The sequence below is a fragment of the Castor canadensis genome, chromosome 19, assembly GCF_047511655.1.
Source record: "Castor canadensis chromosome 19, mCasCan1.hap1v2, whole genome shotgun sequence".
In the NCBI taxonomy this organism is placed as follows: domain Eukaryota; kingdom Metazoa; phylum Chordata; class Mammalia; order Rodentia; family Castoridae; genus Castor; species Castor canadensis.
In genome coordinates, this window is record NC_133404.1 from 9,078,375 (window position 1) to 9,100,127 (window position 21,753).

The window sequence follows — 21,753 nt, forward strand, 5'->3', positions numbered from 1 at the left end:
CTCACCCCTTCTTGAAGCAAGGGGTGGGAGTCTTTGTGCATTCCCAGAACAATCTTCAGAAGCAGTGTGACTCCAGAAGAGAGTGTGGTTTTGGAGGAGGAAGCTCTCTGGCCATGGGCAATGCCCAGAGAGCAACTCACTTGCAGGCCATCAGCCACCAACACTCCGATTGGCTGAGGATTGAATTTCTCAGGCCTCATTAACTACCAGGGAATTTGCTGAAAATACAAATTCTTAAGCCTTGTTCTAGCATATTCTGGGACTGGGGTCCGGTAATCTGCATTAAACAAGCGCCTGAGATACTGATGCACACTCAGTATCGAAAGCATTAGGACTCACCATTTTTACTTCCATATGGTGATACTTGACACTTGCAAATTGATGGATTTTTCTTTCAGAAATCAAGATGTGAAACTAGCTTTGCAGTCTTAGGGTCAATTTGTCATGGATATTAAAATGTAGGAAAAAATAAATGACTTGATTTTCCTGAGGCTCAATAGGTTTCAGAGACAGAAAAAGGAGCAAGGAACTCAAAAGATGAGTCAGAAATGAGTGTATGTGAATAGATTTCCAAAGACCTACATAGATGTGAAAAGATTTTCAATAGTTAGAATTACCACATACCTCTAGGTGGCGCTGCTAACTCAAGACAGCTTTGTTCAACCTTACAATGGAATGGAAACCATTCTTTGTTTATAAAATGTATTTGCTAATCAGATATTCATGGCTTAAAGAATGCTTAAATTAAAGGAAGAGAAATTTGGAGTATGTAGCTCTTTTTCATTGAAGCACCCAAGCTGTATTACATCAGCTTTTCCTCTTTTTTTCTCTACAAACTCTAAGAAAACTTGAGTTAATTTTCATAATTACCATTTCACATTATTAAAATTATTTCAACACTATAATAATAATTCTCTACATTGGTGTGCCACTTGAAAGTTTTAGTTGTCATATTGCTAAGAAAGCCAAGTGCAGAAATTGTGTCTTGTCTGCTATGATATGTATAAAAACAATGGGAGTGGGAGAGAATACCTCATTGTATTGGTGTCTACAGATGTAAACATCTCTCACAGAATAACCACAGAGATTACTCTCTTCAGAGAAATGGGAATTGGAAGATGGGAAATAGAGTGGGAAAAAGTGTTTTTACTACATATCATTTTATACTTTCTAAAACTTGAAGTATGTAGATGCACGAAATATTCCTCCCAAAAAAATCTTTTTAAGAAAAATTTCAGAGTGCTTTCATGTATCCTCAGGAACCATGAGAAATAAGTATTGTTGATCTCATTTTACAAAGACTCATGCACTTGATGTGCAAGAAAGAAAGAACTTTAACTTTCTCTTTCTGGGATGGTGTGTTTTTTCTCTTCTTTGACCATTCGCTTCCAATGTTACCCAGGTTTGCCACTTCTGGGTGCAACAGTACATAGTGACAGCCATTTAAATTTCTCAGAACCAAACCTGGGCTCACTGTATCATTGCTGCACTCTTTCTACTATTTCTATGGAACTGGAAGTCTGTTTGCTCAGAGAAAATCAAAATAGTGTCTGATTCATAAACAAAGAACAATTTCTTGAAACATACCCTTTGTTATCTGTGGAAGATTGCACTAATGCATGAAACCTTACTAGCTTATGAAATAGAAAACTGCCTTTTCATTTGAAGAGTTCTTATAATAGACCCGAAAATAATACTGCCTGAAAGCCCACTTTTCCTTAAGACCTGGTATTAAAGGCTTCTCTGTGTGGATCACACTGGGGCCTGCTCTACCAACCTCTCCATCTGGGCCCCGATGGGAGATTGTCCCTGGATTATCTTCTGTTTCAGGAGTGGCCCTCTTCAGAATTTATCTATCCATGTGTGCACATGGGAAATGTGGCAGGGGCAAGGGAAGAAGGGAGAACTAAGGGAGGCATAAGGGATGATAGCTGTCAAATCAGGTAGAACAAAGTAGCTTGTGTCATTAGTTAAACTGAATCAAAACCAGCTAAACTTGGAGAAAGTCTCTGAAGTTCAGTTTATTTATCTGCAAAGTGGGAATGACTCCTTGCTAAGGTGCCTAGGAGGATTAAAATGGCAAGGAAACTGGCACAGTGCCTTAATAGGTACTATTTCAATAGTGGTGAGACAGTGGGCTGAGCAGAGAATTTGCAAGTTGGATCATTTTTCACTCATGTTTGACATGAGTCAATGTGTTAACCTTTCAGGACTGCCTTTAGATGTAATGAGACCTGCTCAAAGGTACTTTCCCTTTCCTATGCCTTACCAGCAGCTGTCTCCTCATTGGGGTTGCTATTTTCAGTCCCTGTCTCCTCTGGAGACACTTACTAAACAATGACCTGGTCATTTATCTTACCTGTTCAGACACCAGAAATGGCTATCTTGACCAGGCAGTGGTTGTTCCTATCTAGGGAGAGATGTGCAAAAGTCCCACCACTGTCTAGATCTGGGCTATTTGAGGTATTAGCAAAGGATATGAAGCTGCAGTGGTCTTGGAGGAAAAGGTGGGGCTCTGGCAAGCCTGAGGACACAGTCTTGGAGAATTTCCACTTGTGAGTGCTGAGGATTCAAGAGGATGTTGGAGCTCAGGATTCTGGAGAGGAGAAAAGCCTAAGGACAAATAATGTTAAACTAAGATACTGTGGTTATTGAAGTCCTAGTTTGATGGGAATGTTCAAGTACATTTCTTCTGTAATCTTCACACAACCCAACAAGGCAGGTGCTCCTCCTGGTCCCATTTTATAGATGATGAAACCGAGGCTGGGATAATGGATAAGATGGCCCAAGGTGGCATGGCTACAAGTAGCTGCATCAGGACTTGAGAACAGCTGTCTGCCTCTGGCTTCTCACCTTCTACCCCACCCAGTGCTGAAGGGAATCTGTAGTGGCACCAGCACTATGGAGATGCTGGGGAAGACGTGACTGCACTAGGCTTGAAGTCCCCACAGAAGCCAGGAGTGAATGTGACTTACAGCGCCAGAGGTGGGGTGAATGGAAACCCCTACAGAAGAAAGTGGAGGTTTTATTGTGAATACTGTTTGAATGTGGTAAATGAAGGGAAGAGGGTGAACCTGGGGGCATTGTCAGGTGATGTTTTCTTTAGGAAGCAGAGTTACAGATCCAGGGGTAGTAGCCATGTTGAGGGGAAGGCTAGTGGTTTGAAGAGAAGGTTGACGGATAGAGTAAAGGGAGAGGGACCCAGGCCAAGAAGGATGCTTCCGGAATGGGGGCTTAACCTTGGCAGAAGAGAAAGGAGAAGGGGATACTTGCCAGCACCGTGTCTCAGGCCCTGAGCTGGCACTCCTCCATTCCTTAGCTCATTCTTTACACATCTGAGATGGGAATGAGCTCATTTTACAGATGAGGAATTTTGGAATCAAGAAAAGGGAAGAGACAAGGCACAAATCTCAAAGCCAAGAAATGATCAGGAGGGAATCAGACCTGCATCTGTTGACCTGAAAGCCTGACCACCTTGTCCTCACTTCCCACTGGAATAAGAGGAAAGGCAGAAGGGAGGATGCTGATGACCTGGGGATGTAGGAGGTGGGGTGCTCATCATTCCCTCAGAAAAGGGATGAAGAGGAAGGTCCAAAGCAGCTGAAGAAGGGGATTTGACAGGCAGTAATGGAAGCAAGGCTGGCCAGAAGACCTCCTACCCCACTGACCAGATAGGCTTGCTGGACCCCAGTCAGCCCAGTCTCTGACTAGCAGAAAAGCTCAGAGCCCTGGCTAGAAGCCAGACTCAGAGGGCAGGAGAGGGGCCAGGGCACTGTCTCCTGAGGAATCAGGAGGCCTTCGGTTTTCTCTTTTCCTTCTGTGGTCAGTGATTCCCTGTGTGCATGTGAGTTTCTTAAGCTGATTGTGACTGAGTGTACATAAAGTGTGTGTGAATAAGTGTGGGTGTATATGTGAGTGTTCATTGTGAGTATGTATCTGTGTCTGAGCATATGGAGGGTATAATTTATATACCCTCCATATGCTATCAGTGCATGCAGAGTGTAAATGTATATGAGCAAATGTGTGTGTATTTGTGTGTAACTGTGTATGAGTGTGTGTCTGTGAATCTGTGTGAGTGTCTGAGGATATGTGGGGGAGTATTGTGTATGCATACAGTTAGAAGATGGGAACAGCGAAGCTTCCCTGGGGTGTGGCTGCAGTGTTAACACATCCTCCTGACTTGTGGTCATGGTGTGGTCCCTGATCCCCGGGCACAAGGGTGTTTCCATGCAGGTCTGAGAGGGTACCTTCAGGTGTGAGCTGACCTCTTATAGCGCCCTCAAACACCTGCCAATCAGTCAGGACTCTTCAGTGTCCTGCATTCTGCATGCCTGAGTCTGTATGGGGAATCCAGGTGCAGAGTTTTAGCCTCATTTTTTGTTGCCAAAATATATGTGCCAGCTTGGGGTGGGGGGTGGAGGGAAAGAGAGAGAGAAAGAAACTGAGAGGGAGGGAGGGAAAGGAGTTTGCATATTTGTGGCACAGGAAACATAATTTTCTTTTGAACAAATAAGGCCCAATATATCGCTGTAAACATTTTTTTATTTCTTTTATTCATATGTGCATACAATGTTTGGGTCATTTCTCCCCCCTTCCCCTCACCCCCTCCCTTTCCCCTGCCTCCTTCCTCTCCCCACCATCCCCTTGCTACCAGGAAGAAACTATTTTGCCCTGATCTCTAATTTTGTTGAAGAGAGAGTATAAGCAATAATAGGAAGGACCAAGGGTTTTTGCTGGTTGAGATAAGGATAGCTATACAGGGAGTTGACTCGCATTGCTTTCCTGTACCTATGTGTTACATTCTAAATTAATTCTTCTGGAACTAACCTTTTCTCTATTTCCTGGTCCCCTTCTCCTATTGGCCTCTGTCACTTTAAAGAGGAAACAATTCAACCAAACATGTTACATGTTCTTAGAATCCTCTTGTCTGCTACAAAACCAATATGACTCATGCATTCCTTTATTCTTTCACTCTACTGACTTTTTAAAATTGAACCCATACAGTGTGCCAGGGACTATGGTAGATGGTAGGATAGAGGAATGAGAATTTGGATGCTGTACCTACCCTTATGGGGTGAGGCTTTCAGGAAAGAAACACGGAGCATGTCTGTACTCCTGTGGTGGGCATGCATGGGAAAGAATAAGTACACTGAGATCTCCTAATAATGAGCTCTGTCTTGTCCTGGGGCAGGGGACAGTGATGCAAGTGACATCTCAAAAAAGAAGACCTCTGGGAGATGAGATCACCTTTGTGTTCTCCAAGGTGCCCAGTCTAGGGTGAGACACTGCACCTTCAGGGAAGCCATGCGTACAACACACTGGTGGCCTCCCTGAGCACCAGGGGGGCGCTTCACTGTCCTAGGATGGGACACATTCTCCAGGCAGTGACCTGGGATTCCCACTCAAGATTCCTAGGATTTGATAGTTCCTACTGTGTTATGCACCTCCTTTCGTCAAACCACCCTTTCCATCATCAAATAATAGCAGCAAATTCTACAGCATGCCTCACACTCCACTGAAGTAGGTATTATAATTATCACCAGCTCATTTTACAGGCGAGAAAACGGGCACAAAACTCACCCACCATGAGGTAGTCGGACATTCCACCCAGGAGTCAAAGGCCTCTGGAGTCAAAGGGCTTGTTCTTGTTCTTTTCTATGCTGCTGTGTGACCGTTTAAAACAAAATCCAACGTGGCTTCATAGATGTCAAGATGAAGGTTTTCTTCACCTAGCCACTGAACTTTTGACAGCCACACACAGGTCTTCCAAAAACTCCCAGGAATGACGCTGCACTGACCCCTTTACCACATCATCATTCATTCAACCAGTTTTTATTAAGCACCAATTCTGTGCTTCGGAGTTCTAGCTGCTAAGAATACAGTGCTGAACCAAACATTAATTCGCACCCTAATTTAGTGGGCAGACACATTACACGAAAAGAAGCCAATGAGTACACAGTTTATTCATGTATTCAAGCAGTGAGAAGTAATATCTGTCTTACCAAATACCACAGCTGTAAGAAGTAGATGTTGGCACACCCCTTCTACAGAATCAGAAACGGAGGCTCAGAGGGTTCAGAAGTGTGAACTTGGACTTGACTTTGGATTGAAACCCTATCTCATCAAGGTTCTTCATCATCACACTCAGACCACTGTGAAAGGATGAAGATAGTGTTCTCATTTATCCTTCCCCCTTCTCTATTTTTAACTGTCACCCCTGCGTTAAGAAAAGAGGCTGGACTCTGAGGGCTGGAAGAGTGGTAGATGCCCTGAGGTCACCCTGGCTGCTCGCTTGTCCTTGCACTCAGACAGAACCCAGCTCTTCCTGTCCTCCTGTCCTGCAGAACTGAATCGTAAGAGGTCCCTTCTGACACGTAAACTTCTTGTTTATTTTCTCTCTTCTCCTCTGGTGCTGACAAATGTGTTAATACAAAGACAAAAAAAGAAAGCCAGGCAGTTTGTCACAGTGATATTTTCTCTCCTGGCTTTCATAATGAATTGCAGTGGTCTGAGTTAATCAATCATTCCCTTAACCATTCCTGTAGACCACCGTTTTAAAGAACCCCAAACCTGTGCCTTCCATAGAGGGTGTGCGCCTGTGTGCACCGAGCTCTTGAACAGAAAAAACCCCTTATCCTAAGCCTCTTTAGCGGGGTTGAGCAGGTTGCTTTGGATTCCTCATCTCATCTCCTCCAGTGATCTTGTGTGGGAGGTAGGATTTCCTTCCTTTTGCAGGTGATCTTTCTGGGATGCTGAATAGGGAAGTCTGTAGCCTGAGGCGACACCACTCCTAGGTAGCAGGGCCTCAATGTGAACCTACGCTTCAAAGCGAATCTTCTGCACCCTAATGAATATGATAACCTATGGTATTATATGATAATTAACATGATAACCTAATTAACATGATCCCATGTCTTTACCAGCTGTTTACAAGTTTGTTCTCAAGGGCATAAAAATGTTTTGATGTTCTCTGAATCCCCCAAGCCTAATTCTTGTCATTTGACTTATGAATAGCAAAGCGACAACTTTTGAAACACAAACCCCAGGATCTCACAGAGTCTCCCAAGCTCTTATCTTTGAGTCTTGGGACCTCAAAACCTCACCTGTTCCTGGACAAGTGGAGTTAAGAAAATGGCAAAGGTTTTTGAAAACTCAACCATATCACACAGGGTAATTTCATGTACTGCCTCTGCTATTGGAGAAAAGATATTGATTTGTTCCATAGAAACTAAAAATGCTCTTAAAAATTGATGAAATTATTTTTGCTTGATGTCTTTGGTACTTGTCCTCAATAATGCAGTTGCCAAAGTGGCTTGAAGAGGATTCAGAAATTGAGTGTATCCAAGTTCAACATTCCCCTTGCATCCACCATCAATTTGCACAGCAAGCCAATCCAAAGGAACCCAAATGAATTGCCACACACACCCAATTAATGAGGCTTTAATTCTGAGACAAACAAGATCATAGTGAATTTCAATTTCTGTTGGGAGAAAGACATGTGGAGTTAGTGGGTTGTAAACGGGTGTGGCAACTATTTTATCAGGCAAAAGTTCCCGTTGTCATAGTGCTTGCTGTAACAGGATGGGACCTGAGTGTCCCAATATCTGTATTAAAATAGAATGGGTATGACACTGACAAGTGTGCAGTGCAGAGAGAACATAGGTTTCTTGGAATGCCTGATTTTTAAATCTCCATTTCCACTACATCTAAACATCAGTAAAAAATACCATCTTATTTTCTGGAGAAGCTTCTGAGGCTAGGGCCTCAGGGCTCCCACTTGCCTTCACAAAATCAATTCTGGGGATGTTATAGAAAGAATTAAAATCATTGATAAGACACTATTCTTATCTCTGAGTTTCTTTTAAATTCCCAAACTGTAGCGTTATCTAAGATTTCAATGGTTTGGCTAGATGGGAAGAGAGAATTCAATTATTGCCAATTATTTCCAGGTAAGAGATTACCAAACTGTGGAGGGTCCCTGTCTTCTAAGAGCCTTCAGCCTGGTGGAAGAGATGGTTAAGATAACACCAGTGAAGTGTCTTGTCATCATATCACCTCTTCTCTGTATTGTATCACCTGCTAGCATTCTAGCATTCAGCCTGGCATAGGACTTGGCACTTAGGGAACATTCCATTTGAGTCAGATGAATAAACGGAGATGAATGGTATTATGGAGAGAGAATTAAAGCACCATAGGGAATCAGAGGAAAGGACTGCAGATGAAGGAGTTTGTGGAAAACATACTTCAAGTCAGTGAATGAGGCAGGAGAACATTACTGCCCACTAGGCATTGAGGTTGGTGTTTAGGCACAACAGTGAACATGCTGCAGCTCCCAAGGGGCTCTTGGTTCACTTGGTCTTAACCTTGGTAGACCCTAGGAACCAGGTAATTGTAGTGCTAGACAATATGGCGCATACTCGTGTGAGGGCCACAGCACTGGACTGAAGGTACTCTCAGAGTCCTCAAAAACCCAAAGCATGTCCTAGGCTGCAGTATAGACCTGCATGGAATGTAGTAGGGAATCCAGCTATGAGGATCAGTTGGGAGTTATTACAAGAAGGATTTGTATGCTAGTCCAATGAGTCTGGGTATTGTTCACTAGGTGATAGGAAGCACCTGATGTTTGCTGAGTGAAAGTGTCATCAGATGAGTTTTCCGGTAGGAGAGAATGACTGGGATGCTTGCTCACAATACCTTAAGTGCCTGGTACTCTGTAGTTTCAAATAAGAACATTACTGCTCTCACAGAGTACTTCTACAAAGTCACGGATTCATGTGTTTAGCTCTGGCCAGGCACGTAGTCCAAGGCCTGCTTGATGTTCAATGGTCTCCTGTGAAGGGGAAGATTTAGCTTCTGATCATGCTTCTCCAGCAAGAGAACACATCCTAAAGAAGCTAATTTCATTCCCCAAACATCTGAATGCTAGAAAGTTCCTTCTTACATTGAGGCAGAATCTGAGTTTCTTCAATATGTACATAATGGTCTCACAGAACAAGTCCCAGCTGGTGAATGAGGTGGCCAAAACCCCTAACTCTTCCTTAGGGAAAAGGGGTTTTAGTTCTTGGATGGTTAATGTGTGTCAACTGGAGTGGGCTATGGGGTGCACAGACTTTTGGTAGAACTGACTCTGGGTGTGTTTGCAAGGGTGTATAAGAATAAAGAAGACTGAGTGAAACAGATGGCCCTTCTCAGTATACATGGCCTCACCAATAAGCTGAAGGCCTGGGTGGAGGAAAAGATCCAATGCTCCCACAAGTGAGAGGAAACTCTTCCTGCCAGAGTACTTGCACTGGAGCATGGGTCTTCTTCAGCCTTCCGACTCAAACTGAAACACTGACTCTGCTTGGGTCTTGGGTCTGCCAGATTTCAGACCGAACTTACACAATCAGTGGTCTGGGTCCTCAGGCCTTTGTACTGAGACTGCAATGACACCACAGGCTCTCCTTGGTCTCCAGCTCATCTGCTACAGATTTGGGACTTCTCAGCCTTCATAATTGTATAATCACTTCCTTATAACCCATGTATGTATTTCCCATTGGCTCTGTTTCTCTGGATACCCCTGTGTAACAGTTCTCGCCTCTCCTCCAGGTCACTTTCCTTCAACTTGCCTTAGTTGGGCCATTACTTATTAAAGTGTGATGTAAAATATGGAAGATGTTGCTCCAAGATCTCTGATCTTGTGTTGAACTTCTCTTTAAATGTAGCCAGAGTAGAAGTCCCACAGCAAATTAAGTTTGATCCATAATCACCATTTTCAAACTTAGAAGGGCAGGACTTTGCTCAAGGTCACACAGTTATGACATGACATAAATGAAAATCTACAGGTCTGATTTTAAGCCTGAGCTTTTCTCCTGGATTCTATACTGTGACTTGTCTACCTGCAAAATGAGCACTGTCAGTACCATATCCTTTAAGTAAGATTTCCAATGGAATCCTTCAAGGTGAGATTTGGTTCTCATACCTTTTTTCTCACATTCCTTCACCTCACCCACCATGGTGTGATCGACATTCGAGAAGACCAAGGTGAACAGTGGGTAAATGTCAGATTTGTCAGTTGATGTCAGAACACAGATCTGTGTGTCCCATACCACACACTCCACTCCATTGTCATATCAGGTGAGTGTCCTCAGAAGCTCAGTCACATTGTTCTATATGCTGACAGTAGTTATCTCTCAGTTGCATTTCCCGCACCTGTACCTGCACAGCTACTTTTGTGGAGCTGGTTGTAGGACATTTTTTACAACATAAAACCTGGACCAGTGTTTACAATTTTATCACTAAAACACACGTGTAGAAAAGTGACAAACATGAGCTTGTGAGGGCTGGGTGTTGGCTCATCCCTTGGGTGTTTCCCCTGCCCTGGGGAAGGTGGAAGAACAAGTCTCCTAATGATTGGAGAGGGTACATCAGAAACTGAGGGCCAGGGGAACAGCTTTTCATTCTATTCTTGACAAGGCAGGCCATGCTTTCTCTTCACAGTTCTGTGATCCCAGGGTCTCCCAGCCTGGCTACACAGAGCATCCCTGTGTAGCCATGAGACCATGTAGACTGGCTTCTGACCATACTCATAAGTAGGAAATCCCCATGGGAGATGTGCCACTGCCCTGGACTACGTCACGGTGTTAAGGCCTGAGCAGGCAGGTCTGATAACAGGAGACAGGAAATTCTCCTGTTTTCTATTCACTCCAGTATCTAGTTTACAAAGAGAGTACACCAACCTAATTCCACACAAATACAGTGGTCATGTTGAAGGGGAATATTGGGGCTTGGGATCTGCCTGCACCACACCCAAATGTTATGTGACCTTGTGAAATCACTTCCTTTCTCTGGACTTCAGTTTCTTCAGTGAAAACAAACAAGCACAAAAAAGTCCTCCAGGTGATTTGTCTTGAGCCAGTCCCATTGCGGAATCTGCGTATTACAGCAGCTGTGATAGAATTTCTAGAGCTATAGTGCATCCATCAGGAATTATACAGCACATCACATATGTTCTTAAGGAGGCTTTGTCTCATGTGAGACTCAGGTTCTCTAGTCATCAGGCTTGAGAAGAGAAATGGCACAATTCCACAGTTTCCCCACAAGAACGGAGCTGTGCGTGTATGTGATTATGCAAACTCCATCAACAATACCCAGATGCCAACCTCCTCGTAGGTCTTGAGACAGAAGAAGGGCTCCTGTGCACACGTTTGAACAAGGAAAAGGTAAATACCCAAGCCACTTAAATTCGGATACACTCTTCTTTTGTCCTCAACTGAATTTAATTTCTAAATCATGATATTACAATTTTAAATAAAAATCCCAGAAGAGCCAGGAAAGAGTAAAAATAGAAGATGGAGTGACAGAGGAGCTATCATCCAGTGAGTGTTCCTGGTCACCATGATTACAGTGACTGATTTATTAGATGACAGAAAGGAAAATTGATTGTAAACGTCCTTATGAAGGTAAGGACTGCTTTCTACATTTTTGAATTATTGTTTAATTACATATGAAATCCTTAATTACACATGTGATCCTTAATTACACAGGCAATATAGGAGTGCACTTTCTTTTCAAAACCTGAAACACTAGATTCAAAACTGAGTCACCCTTGAGCAATCTCACCCTCCCCAACCCTGAGCTCCTGCTTGGTGTCTCTCCTTTAAGATTATTTTCCTTTCTTTTAAATAATTTTAGATGTAGATATATAGAGAGGTCCACAAAAATTCATTATGTTTTAGTGGTATATTTTGTCTTATTGACTTCTTTAATAATTGCAGATACAACATGTAGCTTGTTTTTGCACTCTTGAATTGATTCAAGTTTCTGTCCATATTCCCACATATATTCATGTTGCTTCTAGTTTTTCACTTTAGTCATGGCCACAGTGAGCATCTTTGTCCCCACCTCTTTGCACACACATGGGTCATTGACTAGCTGTTCTTCAAAAGTAGACACCTTAGTGCCTTGGTCCACCAATTCCCGTTCCAATGCCAGTGTTTTAAATTTCTAAACTCTTTCGGTTTTGCCAGTCCATGGGCAAAAATTGGTATCTCCTTATTTTAATTTGTATTTCTTTAATGTTGACAGTTAAGTATCCATTACAAGTCAGTGTGAAATGTTGTGGGACAGTGCAGAGGGTCCTTGCCTTCACAGGCCAGAGAACTGATTCGTGAGTCAGCTGAATGACGAGCCAAGGCCAGTGTATAAAGTAGGATTTATTAGAGAGAAAGGAAAGGCTACAGCTAGAGAACTGCAGTGGAGCCCGGAAGCCAGTAGCTCGCTGCTCAGGTGAAGGCTGATGTTTGAACTCTGGGTTTGGGTAGGGGTTAGATGGGCTCTTTTCATTGGCTGTGGATCTGCAGGCTTTCTTAGATGAACTGGTCTGTTTGCCCCTTATTGGTGGGGGAAACAATCTTGAGATCATTTTGCTCATCAGTCCTGTGGCAGATCTATGAGACCCTGTATCTCTTCTTCAGGACGCAGAAATGCAGTTTACAGCTCCTTCTCTGGATGCAAGAGTCAGAGTAGTCTCTATGGGGAATGGAATACTCACTCATCTGCCTTAGTTCTCCAGACCCACCATATCTTTCATGTATGCTTTTCCATTATTTACTGTGCATATTTTGTGATCATTTTTCTATTGATTAGTTTTTTCCTCAATGATTTTTAGGAACACAAACCAATATTTGGTTTTTTGTTTTTCAAGTTTCTTATTATCATTGTATTGGGGGTACATTGTGACATTTATAAACGTTCTTACAATATATCATAATTGAATTCACCCCCTCCATCATTATCCTTTATACATCCTCCCCCAATTTCTGGAATAGTTTCAACAGGTCTCATTTTTCCATTTTCACGCATGAGTACATAATATTCTACCATATTCATCCTCCTACACCCTTTCCTTATATCCTCTCCCCTCCCACTGGTACCAACCCCCATACATAACCTGTTTGACCTTCCTGTTCTCCATTTTTGAAGAAAAGACATTTTTGTTTGTATAAGACAGCTATTCGGGAGTTTCATTGTGGCATTTCCATGTATATATGTATTAAACTTAAATTGGCTTGTCTGCTCTATTTTTATCCTTTCTCCCTTAGTCTCCAATATTTGTTCTAGACGTTTTCTCCCAGGGTGTGGGCATGCTTTACCTAACACTTTGGTGTGTATTTCCTAGGAATAAGGATATTCTTTCATACAAATGCAGTATTGATAACAATTTTAGGAAATCAACACTTTTATTCATTTGTGCACTGCTACAATGGATATGAAGTAATTTTAAAATTCCTTTACCATACTGCTCTGTAAAACAAATGAATTAAGAAGAGTTCAGGTACACATGTATGTAAAAGGAAAAGTGAGACCTGTTGAAACTATTGCAGGAATAGAGGGTGGGGGAGAAAAAGGGAGTGGTGGAGGGGGTGGATTCAACTATGATATATTTGATCTATAGTAAGAACTTCTGTAAATGCCACAATGTACCCCCACCCAGCACAACAATTGAAAAAATAAAAAGTGTAGTTGAATGAAAAATAAGAAAGAACAGTTCAGGATTTGTTTGTAAATATTTTGTATTTCTACACTGAGGCTATGTAGCTACAGTATTGAATTCAAAATTGTTTTACACACACACACACACACACACACACACACACCCCAGTGTGATTTTACTATTCATTTGAAACACAGTTATATTCATTTATTTTCTCTTTCTACTTGGATTTAGCTTTTTTGTTTTGGGGGGAGGGTATTTTTATTTTTTAATTTCATGTTTCCAATTCAAATCATGTATAATATTTGTCCTTTAGGATATTTAATATTTGACTTGGGCAATATTACTTCCTCTGAATTTATGTGGAGAAATACAACTTAGCTGTCTTGCTTGTAAATATCAAAAAAGGTGCCAAATTAGAAAACAGGACATAATCAGAAGTTTTTAATTGATTGACATTTTTCTGATTTGCTGGTGGATTAACTATTTAGTGTTTACCCCTTAAAGTTGGTAAATGTACTTTGGGGTGTCATGCAAGAAATTACATCTTATGCAAGTGGTCCCTCTGGGTTGTGCTCAGTCTTGATCAAAAAAAAAAATTCACTGGTACCAAACATAGTTACAAGGACTAGTGAAAGCCAAAATAAGTCTTTGGGTTTAAAGATGGGGGTTGTACTGCATTTATATCTCTTAAAAGTAGGAAATGTCTTATCAGCTTAACCTTTTTAATTATAATAAAAGCATATTACACTAGTATTTACTTTGAAATACAGTTTACAACCAAATCATTTCTAACCTACATACACTGGCACTTTAGCACAAGGGCAAACTTTAAATACAATTAGGGACCTTTAAAATTAAGCCACAGTATAAAAAGCCCATTGTCTGTAAATCATTTACTAAAATAGTCTATTTATGTAAGATAAAGTCCAAAAAAACTTTATATAGCTACAAGTTTAATACATGTATTTACATGGCTCTTTCTTCCTTAGGAACTTAAAACTTTCACAAACAAAGCCCTACTTAAACAATCTTTGCAGGGATGAATGAGGCCAGATCGCCATCGGAACAGCTTGTACAGTGCTGCAATACGGAAATGTTCTTTGAAAGCTATTGAGTGATCTTCAATACTATTTCTAAGGAAAAAAAAGTTTTGGTACATCTGTTGACAGATGCTTCTCCGTGCATTTAAGAAAACAGGACCACTGGGGTACTCTGTGCCTCATTCTAATAAGCCCCAGTGCCCATCACACATTCACAACTGTACAATTTAGTAAAACGCAATTAAGAAAAATGTGCATTTTCTTTTGGCAGTGCAATGCTTGTTGTCATGTTACTGGTTTGGGTGTCCTTACAACATCACACTTTAAAATGCACCCCCCCGCCTCATTTTCAATCTTAGCTAGATAATTATAACCTGATTCACTATGAGTAAACCTATTAACCAACCCCATGAATCTTAAATTACTATTCCCTCCAGTAGACAATAGAAAAAGTTAATTCCTTTACCATTTCCCAAATCTAAACTTCAGTGTCTCACTTAAAAGTTTGTCAAGTACAATTATTTAGTTAAGTTGCACTGAGGCTATTACATCACAGTGCACCCAGTACATAAAATGAATGGTAGAGTCTGGTTATATCTTTACATTACTAGTTTTATGCAGATTAATTCCCTATTGAATGTTTCAGACTAATTGACCAGCATTTGTAAACATAATTAAATTTAAGCATTAGTTACTTTTCTTATACCTGTACTTTAAATAAGGTTTGAAGTTGAAATGTCATTATTGCCTTATCTGAAGGATTAAAGGAATCAGGAACCCAGTGGCTTAGTGATTTGGGAAGAACACTTGGTGATGCTGGCTCACTAATTCTAATTAAATAATTCTGATTGGTTTGAGACTTAAAAAGCAAGCTGGGACTTGATAAGTTAGAGTTCCAATTAGGATTACTTGGAAAATTTTTGTTCTTCCCCTCGTTTTGCGTGGCAGGTCATGCAGCAGCTAATGAGATATAACTGTGTCTTCTTTCTTTTTTTCTTATGAACAACCTTCATCTGGGAATTCTGATTCTTGGTTGTCTACCAAGTTGTTGTTGGTTCTTACTAACATTTCTAAATTGAGGGGCAGGAATGTTGTACCTCTCTCCACCCCCCATCTTCAGCTTCTTTGTCACCTTTTAGTCTGCTTTTCAGATTGCAGGAATTCTACTTCCAGTCCTCTTCCTTGCTGCCAAGCCCAGGATAAACAGGCATTGCTTTCTGACAGATTGCTTCCATTGTCTCAATACAGAAGTTTTCATGGCCAGTCTGCTGGACTGAGCTTAGGAGCTGAGATCCACATCTGGGTGTCCTCAACAGGCACATTTGAGAGACGTCTCAGCAACTTGGGGCTTCAACATGGAAGCCTTCCTCTCTTTGAGAAGAGAGGAGGCATGGATCAAACACAGCACTGACCAGCTAGCTTCTGACCCTTGTGTCTCTGAACTGACTTCCTCCTGCCTCTCTGTTTTTTTGTATTTTGTTTTTGTTTTATTTATTTCTTTATTTTTTGCTTTCTTACTCAATGGAAATTTCCCAGTTGTTTGAGCACGGCTCCTTCCAGAAGGACATCTGTGTCGGGTGTTTCTTGAATTCTGGCACATCCAAGTCTGCTTTCTTATAGCCTGGAACATTGGCTAAAATCCTTGTTCATCTTGTCTTTCATTGAGTTTCTTGAAAATATTTCCCTGCTATTGCCTTGCTGTGTTTTTATTCCTCTTGAGAAATATCTTACTTGTCTAATTTTCTTAACCATATAAATACCTTGATCTTTTTGTCTTGAAGCCTTGAAGAAGTTTTCCTTTGCCTTTGGAGTCTACCAGTTTCAGTAGTTTAAATCTTGGTGGTGATCATTCCAATGAATTTTCCGAAGTGTACAATAGTCTCCCTCAATGTGCAGACTTGTCTTCTCTTACATCCATTAGACTTGTTGGAAGTAACTGTTTCAGTTCTTAGTTTTTCTTCTTCAGGAGCTTAGCTTTATCTGTTGTATTGACTTCAATTTCAGCTGTTTTTCTCCGACCCTCTTTGATTTTTTCCTTCAACTCGATTTCATTCTCTGGGTTGTTTCCCTGTGTGCCTTCAATATCCCTTATCAAAATTACATTTGATTTTATTCTCCCTCAGGTCTCTTGAGACTTACTTTAATTTCTGAGAATATTTTGTTTTCTTGTTCAGTTTCTTCCCTATGTTTTCATTGCCTTTTACCCACACCCCCCAACCCCTTTCTTTCTCTTTTTCCTTCGCCCCCTTGGGCATTTCGGTTCTTAGTCTTCGAATTTCTGTTTCTAAGTGTTTTTTTAGTCCCTTCAAATGTCACTTGGAGGATATCTGATTCCCTCAACTGTGTCACATTGCAGTTTTATTTGGTTTCATGGTTCTTTGAGGAGAACATTTATCAGTTATAATATGCTTCACATTTTTTTGTTTTCTTCAAATAATAGTTTCGTATAGAATTAATCTGAGTTTTAAAAAATAATCAGACATTTTGTGAATAAGATTCTTAGTTTAGTGGACCTTTTCTGTCAACTTCTTGAGTTTTGGAACTACAGAAGACTCTTCTAGTCTTTTTTCCCCTTTATGACCATATCTCTCAGAGCTTCATCATTTCTCAGTGTATTTAATCTTCTTCCCCAAGCAATGCTTCTCCAAGTCTGCCTCTTTTGTTCCTGCTTGTTTAAAGCTCTTTTCCTGTAACTGGTACCATGAACCAACAAGTCCCAGGACTGGGCTCAGGAATTGAGGGTTTCATTACACTTTCTGTCCCTGAGGGTAGGGTGTGTGTGTGTTGCTGAGGATTGAACTCAGGGCCTTCTGCATGCTAGCCAATATTCTGCCACTGAGTCACATCACTCCCCCCAGAAGACAGGAGTTGTCTGTTCTCCATCCCTGTCTTCCTCTCTTTCACAAACCCTTGATGAGCCCCATCCTTGCTCTCCACACTGCCGTGCAGTGGGAATTGCTATAACTGGGTGTTTATCACTTTGCCTCCACATAATTTGATATTCGAGGTATTCCCTGTTTTCCAGAAAGGCTGAGAGCATGGATCATAACTGGTTTTATTTATGCTCAGATGCCCATTTTTACATGAGTCTGTTTTTGTTCTGTTAGGCAATTTGTCTACTCTGGCACAAACACCACCCGTTTTCATTATTATGGCCTTATGTTATACTTTGGAAACTAGAAAGCTAATTTTCTCCTCTTGTTCTTCTTTCTCAAATTTGTCATGGCTGATGTTGTAGATTAAATGTTCCATATCAATTTTAAAATCAATTTCTCATATTAATTAAAAATCTTTCTGAGAGTGCCTGGTATATAGCAAGTAATTGATAAGTGTAAACAATTATTATTAATTGGGAATGGATTTAAAGCATAGATTAATAGGGAGAAAATTTATATTGTGGAGTCTTGCTATTTCTGAAATTCTATATAGCTCTCTAAATGTGTCTTTTGTATCTTTCAATAAATTTTTATCATTTTCGTGCTCAATTTTGAGATATTATTCTTAGATATGTTATAGTTTTTGCTGGTCCTATAACGAGGGTTTTAAAAATTATGTTTCCTAATTCATTATTGGTTTTTGCTAATGGTGTTTCATATTAATTTGGCACTTCAATGCTTTTGTAAGTAGAGAAACTGGAACAGTCAAGGAAAAAACATTTGAGAGATGAGATGGGGAACTTTTCTGGATGCCAAGCACTGCCTCATTCCCTACTTCCCACAGCCAGGCCTTGCCAGCCCCTGCTCTGTTCAGGCTGTCCTGAGCAGGGAAGGAAGTGGGACAGTGGCCTGTCCCCATCTTCTCCCCCACTGCATGGCCAGCAGGAGAGTGCTGTGGTTGATTACCAATGACTGTTTTAGGAGCAAGATGGTGCCAAGGGTTGTATGGAGACATCTATATTCTTGCCTATGCTGATTCGACGTCATGTTTCCATGCTGTCCTTACACCTAATTCCTCATGGGAACTCTCCCTCAGTATTAAATTGAAGCCCCCAACTCCCTATTATTTTTCCTATTAGCCCTTAGAAACTGCTTCTTTTTACCTATGCTCAAGCTGCTTAATAAGCCATTTCTACTTGAGCCTACTAGAATGTTCTAGTCTTCTAAATTCTCTAGCTGCATTTATTTTCTCATTTCTAATGTTCTTTTGAGCACGGTGAAGTAGAAGTTTCTGGGAATAAGGATAGGAATGTTCAGCTCTCCTTGACACCATATTCATAACATTCTTCCACCACAGAGGATGTGTCAGTAAGAGTTCAACCTGAGTAGTGGAGTCTCTAAATATATGTAAATGGTAAATCTGGATGTAGAGATAAGTAGATAGATAGGTAGACAGATGGATGGATAAAAAGATGAATGGATAGATAGAGAGATGGATGGATAGATAGATAGATAGATAGATAGATAGATAGATAGATAGATAGATAGATTTGCTATAGGAAACTGGTTTACACAATTTGGGAGAATATTAGCTTGGGCTGCTATTACAAGGTACCACAAATTGGATGGCTTAATCAACAGACATTTATTTCTCACAGTTCTAGAGTGTAGAAGTCCACAATCAAGATGCTAGCAAATTTTGTTTGCCCTTCCCTACCAGGTATATCATTACTGTGTTCTCATATGACCCTTCCTCTGTGCATGTGTGTATAGAGAGAGCGAGGGAAGGAGAGAGAAAGAGAAAGAGAGAGGGGTGGGGGGAGGACTTGCATTTTTGAGCTCTCTGATATCTCTTCTTATAGGTACATAAAATCTACTAGATTATGGTCCCACCCTTATGACCTCGTTTAATCTTAGTTACTTCTTTAAAGGCCTGTTTCTGAATGTAGCCACCTAAGGAGTTAGGGCTTCAACATATGAACTTTGGGGGATGGGGAGAACACAACATTCAGCCAGTAACATAATTAGGAAGCTCGTTAAGTAGTCTCTGTACATCTGATACATGTATGCAATCAGAAAAGGAAGACCATGTACAGGCCAGACTCCAAGGGCAGGTCTGGGATCTGCAAGGACCTACTAGAACTGTCCCGGACTTTGACAGCATAGGTTTCTTCAGAATCTGAGGCCCTTCCACCACAGAAATAGAAATGGCCCAGAAGAAGCTGAAGGAGAGGAGAATCCAGCAGAAGGCAGAGAAATTGCACATCTAGCTGCTGCGTTACACTGCAAGTGTAGGAGCAAAAAGTGCTGCTCCCCTCAGAGCATCAGGCTCTTAGCACAACACCCAGCTTTTATTGATTGAGATGGGCTCTCAGGAAACTTTTTAACCCCTGCCGACTTTTGAACTGAAATCCTTCTGATCTCTACCACTATACCCGGCTTCTTTCTTCATTTCCTTATTCTGTCTAGATTCTATAATCTGTCACTTTGTCATCATTTTACCAATTCTCACACTTCCATGCCCTTTCATCTTTTTTCCAGCTATATATTGAAAGAACCAAATTGATACATGATTTGTGATGAAAGTGACAGTCTTCAGCCCAGTTAGCACCAGTTTCCCACTCCCTAGAGCAACCAATTCTAATTCTACTAGCTTTCCTTTGGTATTTATTTCTGTGTCTCTAAAGAATACATTTATTTGCTCCTGACTTCCAGGCTTTATGAACATCCCATTATGGAAAAAATTTCATCCTCATATTTCCCACAGTCGTCACCTTGCAAGTGTTCTTCCTGGCTCTCTACTCTCCAATTCAGCCTTATGGTAATTTAGCTTAGTTTCCATAATTATGACTATGTAAATGCTGCTCAAACTGAGTTTTTCCTGCAAAACTTTTTGTCTTCCTCAAATTCCACATTTTCCTCCTACTTTTTTCTGAATTTATTACTAAGGCAATCCCCAGTCATGTAAATCCCTCAGTACCTTTAGATACTCCGGGTCTTTCAATTTCAGTCTTTGAAATAAGTCTCGATGAGAGACTGGAACTCTGGGATGATTGTCCTTACCCGGGGCATTGCTATTGTGTTGTGATCATTTTTCAGCATCAGCAGAGGAATGACCTTTCCCTATATGTCCTGAATTCCAGGTCCTGCTATTTCTTGGCATTCGCATCTCCTTTTCTCTACTCATGGCTACAACACCTTCTAGTCTTGTCTGAAGATGTTGATGTCGGAGAATGGCGAGCTTCCTTCTTCAGATCACAGTTTCCTCACATTTTCTTTCATTCTTCCTTTTCTTTGTTCACTTCCATCTCTGTTTCACATTAGAATGATTCCTCTCCTATCTGGTATTTCACGCTTGCTTACACTTATTTTAAAATGGGGCAATAAAAATCTGACAGAAGCTGTACACACTTTGCTGGGATGGGTTTCACCTTATAATAATCTGGTTACTTTGCTCCAAGGGTCTACCCCACTGCCCAGTGCCTTTATGCCATGTGCTTAGTCGATCAGATCCCTTGAGAAGGATCTTCCAAAGCCTGGCTAGAGGGTGAAGCCATGCTACCCGCTCCAATAAAAAGGCTGAGGGTTTCTACTTTGTTAAGTCTCCCTACTCCTAGCATACTGCCTGCCCTTCTCCTATCCTTTCCAGAAAATGGGCTTCCAGTCCTCTACTAAGTCAGTTAGTCCTTTTACATCTGCTTTTCAACCTTCAGGAGTTTGTTGCTGGTATCTTTTCTCTTGCATTCATAGACTTAGGGGTTTTTTTCCCACCTTTATTGTTGTGCTGGGTGGGGGTACATTGTGGCATTTACACAGGTTCTTACAATATATCAAATATATCATACATGAATTCATCCCTGTACCTTTCTCCTTTATTCCCTCCACCCCATTCCTGGAGTAATTTCAACAGGTATCATTTTTGCATTTACATTTGTATGTACATATTTCTTGCGTGGTATTCACTCTCCTACACCCTTTCCCTATCACTTCCCCCCTCCCACTGGTACTAACCCTCCCACCCTGGGCAGGACTTGTTCCATCCTCCTGTTCTCCAATTTTGTAGAAGGAAAAAGAGAAAAGATAAAACGAAAAACATGACATGTTTTTTAAAAGTCTCTTTAGTGTTTTTTTCACGAAGAAGCAATAGCACACGCATGTGCTGTTGGACTCAGTTTCTCCTTCTTTGAGAAGAATCTAGCCTTCTAAGGCTAAGCAAACGAAAGGGAAAACAATATGAGCAGCAGGCTGCTAGACTTTGTCCCCTACCAGAGACTCAGCTGTCCCTCCACTCAGCTCTCTTCATACAGAGATGGCAACTACTAAAATGGGCAAGGTCACTTGGACTTGTGGGTTCCCTCAA

At 41.1% G+C, this 21,753-nt stretch overlaps 1 pseudogene; it reads right to left on the bottom strand.

Annotated features, from left to right (window-relative positions):
• Positions 1-4,656: 4,656 nt before the first annotated feature.
• Positions 4,657-21,379, bottom strand: LOC141419181 (proline-rich nuclear receptor coactivator 2-like; annotated as a pseudogene).
• Between the last annotated feature and the right edge of the window lie 374 nt (positions 21,380-21,753).